Raw genomic sequence first — 7,701 nt, 5'->3', positions numbered from 1 at the left:
AGACTTTAGACTAAGGCAGCATCACTTGAGACACAGACCAGAGAACAGATTGCAAAACCTACAACATAGTAGCAAATAGAATGTGGGATGTGGGAAAAACAAAGGAGTCAAAGTTCCTGAAAACCAGTTCAATTATTTTTAGTATGAGACATTAAAATAAAGAAAGAAATGCAGCCTGCTAGCCAGGTGGTAGGGATGTTCTTCAGTTCTAGTCTATCTGTTGAGTTATCTTTAATAACGCAGACAGCTTTGGAGGTAGATCTGTAGCTTCCTTCTTCTTGAAGAAATTGAGTGGCTTCTCACTTCTAGGCAACAGAGGGAGATCTTTCTAGCAGGTGATGCTTTCATGGCTTTGATTTAAAGTTGTGTTTTCCAAAGTATTAGAGGGGTCTGCTGGTGGTAGAGTAGGTGGTTTTAGGTGGATTACAGGATGACTAGCTGCACACAGACAAGACATGAAATAACTCTGAATCACATCGGAGAAAAGCTGTTCCCTTTCAGGCCTTTTGATTATTTTGTCAAAGAAAAGAAAAACCTCATATGGGGCCTAAACCATATTTAACACGTCTTTCTAGCACTTGCTAATCTTCTTGCTTAATAGGGAGCAGGTCTCAGGCTTAAAATCTTGAGGAGGCCACAGTCTCCATCTAAGTAATATCACTGTGTCTTTGCTGAAGTTATCTTTACACGTGCTTTCTATCAATGGGAAGTGGAACTTATTTTCCACTTATAATAGCTATACGTCTTTTTTTAAGATAAATTTATTTTATTAAAAAAGGTGACTCCATTTGAAGGCAACTAAAGAAATGCAGCACACAGCCATGGCAGGAATTGGGGAAGGGATCTACAAAAGATGGCTGTCCTGGGCCAGGGGTTCTAAAACATCATTCATCAGTGGTGGAACTTCTGGCACTCTGACAAATGTCTTCTTAGGAGGTATATACTTGGAGCACCACTGAAAGTACACCTTGCAGCTAAAAGCCTACAGTGAGTAAATAAATGTGCCTACTTTTTGGACAGGTACCAGTGCTGAGAACAGCCCCGCTCTGTGTGCAAAATCCCTGCAAGCCCTTGGGAGGCCAGCACGATCTCCTGAACAACTCCTGATTCTAAACAATGCAGGAGTTTGGTTCACCCGTTATGAATAAACACCCTCAGCCCCTATGTTTGGAAACACTGGGGCTTCTGCTCCCAGACGCCGCTCCGCTCAGCTGCGCCTCCGATGGATACATCAGCCCTTCCCGGAAGCGCCGCCACGCTTCTGTAAAGGTGACGCCGGAAAACTCAGGACACGCACACCAAACAGTCTGGCGTAGGGGAACAGTCTGGCGTAGGGGTGTGTGATTTCGCGAGCGATCTTTTGTTTACTGAAGAGTCGACTTTTCAAGGGGGAAAAAAACCACTTCTGGCTGAGCGGGGGAGTTCCAACGCTACTAAACTTCGCCCCCTAGTGGACCTTTCATTAAGACGTAAATCATTCAGAGCTGGAAGCACAAGGACCGTGGAGCTGGTAGCTTTTAAATTTCACAGTCAAAAACGGCATTAAAAACCAAAAAAAAAAAAAAAAAGGTAAATTGCTAACTCTGTGCAGTCCTTGCCTTGTATATTACTTAATTTTGTCAACTAAGATCATTAGAAAATATATATCATCTGACATCACTTGAAACTCATAAAAGCAGGAAGGCCAGAATCTCTGAGTAAAGGCCAGCACCAGGGTTTTCTCCATGGACGGGGCGGACGGCTTCCCAGGCTGAGTTAAGTGGTCTTTCTCCTCCAGTGACCTCATATAGTGCATTAAATATAAATGCACATAAATAGAGTCAGATGATCTTCAAAAGGAACAAAGGCGATACAACAGAGCAAAAGCAGGCTTTTCAACAAATGGTACTGGAAACCTGGATATCGTAAGGCAAAAAAAAAAAAAAAAGAGAGACAGAGAGAGAGAATCTAGATACAGATCTTTCAAAAAAAATCAATTCAAAATGGATCATAGACCTAAATGTAAAACATGAAATTATAAAATTCCTGGAAGATAACATAGAAGAAAATCTAGATGACCTTGGGTATGGTGATGACTTGTCAGATACAACACCAAAGGCATGATCCATGGAAGAAACAATTGATAAGCTGGACTTGATTAAAATTTAAAACTCTGCTCTGTGAAAGACACTCGAGAGAATTAGAACACAAGCCACAGGCTGGGAGAAAATATTTGCAAAATACACCGTTGAAAAACGACTGTTATCCAAAATATACAAAGAACTCCTAAAACTCAACAGTAAGAGAATGAACAACCTAATTAAAAAATGGGCAAAAGAAGTTAATGGATGCCTCACCAAAGATATACAGATGGCAAATAACTATATGAAAAGATGCTCCAAGGTTCCTCAAAAAACTAAAAATAGAGTTACCATATGATTCAGCAATCCCACTCCTGGGCATATATCTGGAGAAAACCATAATTCAAAATAGATAAAGAAGATGTGAGATAAATAAATAAATATATATATATATATATATATATAATGGAATACTACTCAGCCATATAAAAAGAATGAAATAATGCCATTTCCAGCTACACGGATGGACCTAGAGATTATCATACTAAGTGAATTAAGTCAGAAAGACAAATACCTCGTGATAGCACTTATATGTGGAATCTAAAATATGACACAAATGAACTTATCTACAAAACAGAAACAGACTCACAGACATAGAGAACAGACTTGTGGTTGCCAAGGACGGTGGGGGGGAGCATTGGATTGGGAGTTTGTGGTTAGCAGATGTAAACTATTATATATAGAATGGATAAACAACAAAGTCCTACTGTATAGCACAGGGAACTATATTCAATATCCTGTAATAAAACATAATGGAAAAGGATTTTTAAAAAGATGCTCCAGATAATAAATCATTAAGGAATTGCAAATTAAAACAAGGGGGGGACCTTCAAGATGGCGGAGGAGTAAGATGTAGAGATCGCCTTCTTCCCCACAAATACATCAAACATACATCTACATGTGGAACAACTCCTACAGAACACCTACTGAATGCTGGCAGAAGACCTCAGACTTCCAAAAAGGCAAGAAACTCCCCACGTACCTGGGTAGGGCCAAAGAAAAAAGAAAAAACAGAGACAAAAGAATAGGGACGGGACCCGCACCAGTGGGAGGGAGCTGTGAAGGAGGAAAGGTTCCCACACACTAGGAAGCCCCTTCGTGGGCGGAGACTGCGGGTGGCAGAGGGGGAAAGCTTCGGAGCCACGGAGGAGAGCGCAGCCACAGGGTTGCGGAGGGCAAAGCGGAGAGATGCCCGCACAGAGGATCGGCGCCGAGCAGCACTCACCAGCCCGAGAGGCTTGTCTGCTCCCCCGCCGGGGCGGGCGGGGGCTGGGAGCTGAGGCTCGGGCTTCGGAGGTCGGATCCCAGGGAGAGGACTGGGGTTGGCGGCGTGAACACAGCCTGAAGGGGTTAGCGCACCACGGCTAGCCGGGAGGGAGTCCGGGAAAAAGTCTGGACCTGCCTAAGAGGCAAGAGACCATTGTTTCGGGGTGCGCGAGGAGAGGGGATTCAGAGCACCGCCTAAACGAGCTCCAGAGACGGGCGCGAGCCGCGGCTATCAGCGCGGACCCCAGAGACGGGGATGACACGCTAAGGCTGCTGCTGCCGCCACCAAGAAGCCTGTGTGTGAGCACAGGTCACTCTCCACACTGCCCCTCCCGGGAGCCTCTGCAGCCCGCCACTGCCAGGGTCCCGTGATCCGGGGACAACTTCCCCAGGAGAACGCACGGTGCACCTCAGGCTGCTGCAACGTCACAGCGGCCTCTGCCGCCACAGGCTCGCCCCGCATCCGTACCCCTCCCTCCCCCCGGCCTGAGTGAGCCAGAGCCCCCGAAGCAGCTGCTTCTTTAACCCCATCCTGTCTGAGAGGAGAACAGATGCCCTCAGGCAACCTAAACGCAGAGGCGGGGCCAATCCAAAGCTGAACCCCAGGAGCTGTGCGAACAAAGAAGAGAAAGGGAAATTTCTCCCAGCAGCCTCAGGAGCAGCGGATTAAATCTCCACAATCAACTTGATGTACCTGCATCTGTGGAATACCTGAATAGACAACGAACCATCCCAAAATTAAGGAAGTGGACTTTGGGAGCAACTGTAGACTTCTTTCTCTTTTTTTCTCCCTTTTCTTCTGAGCCATGTGGCTGACAGGGTCTTGGTGCTCCGGCTGGGTGTCAGGCCTGAGCCTCTGAGGTGGGAGAGCTGAGTTCAGGACATTGGTCCACCAGAGACCTCCCGGCTCCATGTAATATCAAATGGCGAAAGCTCTCCCAGAGATCTCCATCTCAACATCAAGACCCAGCTCCACTCAATGACCAGCAAGCTACAGTGCTGGACACCCTATGCCAAACAACTAGCAAGACAGGAACACAAACCCACCCATTAGCAGAGATGCTGCCTAAAATCATAATAAGGTCACAGACACCCCAAAACACACCACCGGACATGGTCCTGCCCACCAGAAAGACACAATCCAGCCTCATCCACCAGAACACAGGCACCAGTCCCCTCCACCAGGAAGCCTACACAACCCACTGAAACAACCTTACCCACTGGGGACAGACACCAAAAACAATGGGAACTACGAGCCTGCAGCCTGTGAAGAGGAGAACCCAAACACAGTAAGTTAAGGAAAATGAGAAGACAGAGAAATACACAGCAGATGAAGGAGAAAGGTAAAAGCCCACCAGACCAAACAAATGAAGAGGAAATAGTCAGTCTATGTGAAAAAGAATTTGGAGTAATGATAGTAAAAATGATCCAAAATCTTGGAAATAGAAGGGAGAAAATACAAGAAACATTTAACAAGTACCTAGAAGAACTAAAGAACAAACAAACGATGAACAACACAATAAATGAAATAAAAAATTCTCTAGAAGGAATCAATAGCAGAATAACTGAGGCAGAAGAACGAACGGATAAGTGACCTGGAAGATAAAATAGTGGAAATAACTACCGCAGAGCAGAATAAAGACAAAAGAATGAAAAGAATTGAGGACAGTCTCAGAGACCTCTGGGACAACGTTAAACGCACCAACATTCGAATTACAGTGGTCCCAGAAGAAGAAGAGAAAAAGAAAGGGATTAAGAAAATATTTGAAGAGATTATATTTGAAAACTTCCCTAATATGGGAAAGGAAATAGTTAATCGAGTCCAGGAAGCACAGAGAGTCCCATACAGGATAAATCCAAGGAGAAACACACCAAGACACATATTAATCAGACTATCAAAAATTAAATACAAAGAAAAAATATTAACAGCAGCAAGAGAAAAGCAACAAATAACATACAAGGGAATCCCCATAAGGTTAACAGCTGATCTTTAAGCAGAAACTCTGCAAGCCAGAAAGGAGTGGCAGGACATATTTAAAGTGATGAAAGGGAAAATCCTACAACCAAGATTACTCTACCCAGCAAGGATCTCATTCAGATTTGACAGAGGAATTAAAACATTTACAGACAAGCAAAAGCTAAGAGAATTCACCACCACCAAACCAGCTTTACAACAAACGCTAAAGGAACTTCTCTAGGCAGGAAACACAAGAGAAGGAAAAGACCTACAATAACAAACCCAAAACACTTAAGAAAATGGTAATAGGAACATACATATCGATAATTACCTTAAATGTAAATGGATTAAATGCTCCAACCAAAAGACATAGACTGGCTGAATGGATACAAAAACAAGACCCCTATATATGCTGTCTACAAGAGACCCACTTCAGACCCAGGGACACACACAGACTGAAAGTGAGGGGATGGAAAAAGATATTCCATGCAAATGGAAATCAAAAGAAAGCTGGAGTAGCAATTCTCATATCAGACAAAATAGACTTTAAAATAAAGACTATTACAAGAGACAAAGAAGGACACTACAGAATGATCAAGGGATCAATCCAAGAAGAAGATATAACAATTGTAAATATTTATGCACCCAACATAGGAGCACCTCAATACATAAGGCAAATGCTAACAGCCATAAAAGGGGAAATCGACAGTAACACAATCAGAGTAGGGGACTTTAGCACCCCACTTTCACCAATGGACAGATCATCGAAAATGAAAATAAATAAGGAAACACAAGCTTTAAGTGATACATTAAACAGGATGGACTTAATTGATATTTATAGCACATTCCATCCAAAACCAACAGAATACACTTTCTTCTCAAGTGCTCATGGAACATTCTCCAGCATAGATCATATCTTGAGTCACAAATCAAGCCTTGGTAAATTTAAGAAAATTGAAATCCTATCAAGTATCTTTTCCAACTACAACGCTATGAGACTAGATATGAATTACAGAAAAAAAATCTGTAAAACATACAAACACATGGAGGCTAAACAATACACTACTAAATAACCAAGAGATCACTGAAGAAATCAAAGAGGAAATCAAAAAATACCTAGAAACAAATGACAATGAAAACACAATGACCCAAAACCTATGGCATGCAGCAAAAGCAGTTCTAAGAGGGACGTTTATAGCAATACAATCCTACCTCAAGAAACAAGAAACATCTCAAATAAACAACCTAATCTTACACCCAAAGCCATTAGAGAAAGAAGAACAAAAAAACCCCCAAAGTTAGCAGAAGGAAAGAAATCATAAAGATCAGATCAGAAATAAATGAAAAAGAAGTGAAGGAAATGATAGCAAAGATCAATAAAACTAAAAGCTGGTTCTTTGAGAAGATAAACAAAATTGATAAACCATTAGCCAGATTCATCAAGAAAAAAAGGGAGAAGGCTCAAATCAATAGAATTAGAAAAGAAAACGAAGTAACAACTGACACTGCAGAAATACAAAGGCTCATGAGAGATTACTACAAGCAACTATATGCCAATAAAATGGACAACCTGGAAGAAATGGACAAATTCTTAGAAAAGCACAACCTTCCGAGACTGAACCAGGAAGAAATAGAAAATATAAACAGACCAATCACAAGCACTGAAATTGAAACCGTGATAAAAAATCTTCCAACAAACAAAAGCCCAGGACCAGATGGCTTCACAGGCGAATTCTATCAAACATTTAGAGAAGAGCTAACACCTATCCTTCTCAAACTCTTCCAAAATATAGCAGAGGGAGGAACACTCCCAAACACATTCTACGAGGCCACCATCACCCTGATACCAAAACCAGACAAAGATGTCACACAAAAAAGAAAACTACAGGCCAATATCACTGATGAACATAGGTGCAAAAACCCTCAACAAAATACTAGCAAACAGAATCCAACAGCACATTAAAAGGATCACACTCCGTGATCAAGTGGGGTTTATCTCAGGAATGCAAGGATTCTTCAATATATGCAAATCAATCAATGTGATAAACCATATTAACAAATTGAAAGATAAAAACCATATGGTCATCTCAATAGATGCAGAAAAAGCTTTTGACAAAATTCAACACTCATTTATGATAAAAACCCTCCAGAAAGCAGGCATAGAGGGAACTTACCTCAACATAATAAAGGCCATATATGACAGTCCCATAGCCAACATCGTCCTCAATGGTGAAAAACTGAAACCATTTCCACTAAGATCAGGAACAAGACAAGGTTGCCCACTCTCATCACTGTTATTCAACATAGTTTTGGAAGTTTTAGCCACAGCAATCAGAAAAGAAAAAGAAATAAAAAGAA

Source organism: Balaenoptera borealis, assembly GCF_965194805.1.
Source record: "Balaenoptera borealis genome assembly, chromosome: 19".
Classification (NCBI taxonomy): Eukaryota; Metazoa; Chordata; class Mammalia; order Artiodactyla; family Balaenopteridae; genus Balaenoptera; species Balaenoptera borealis.
Note: the sequence above shows the minus strand (reverse complement) of the source record.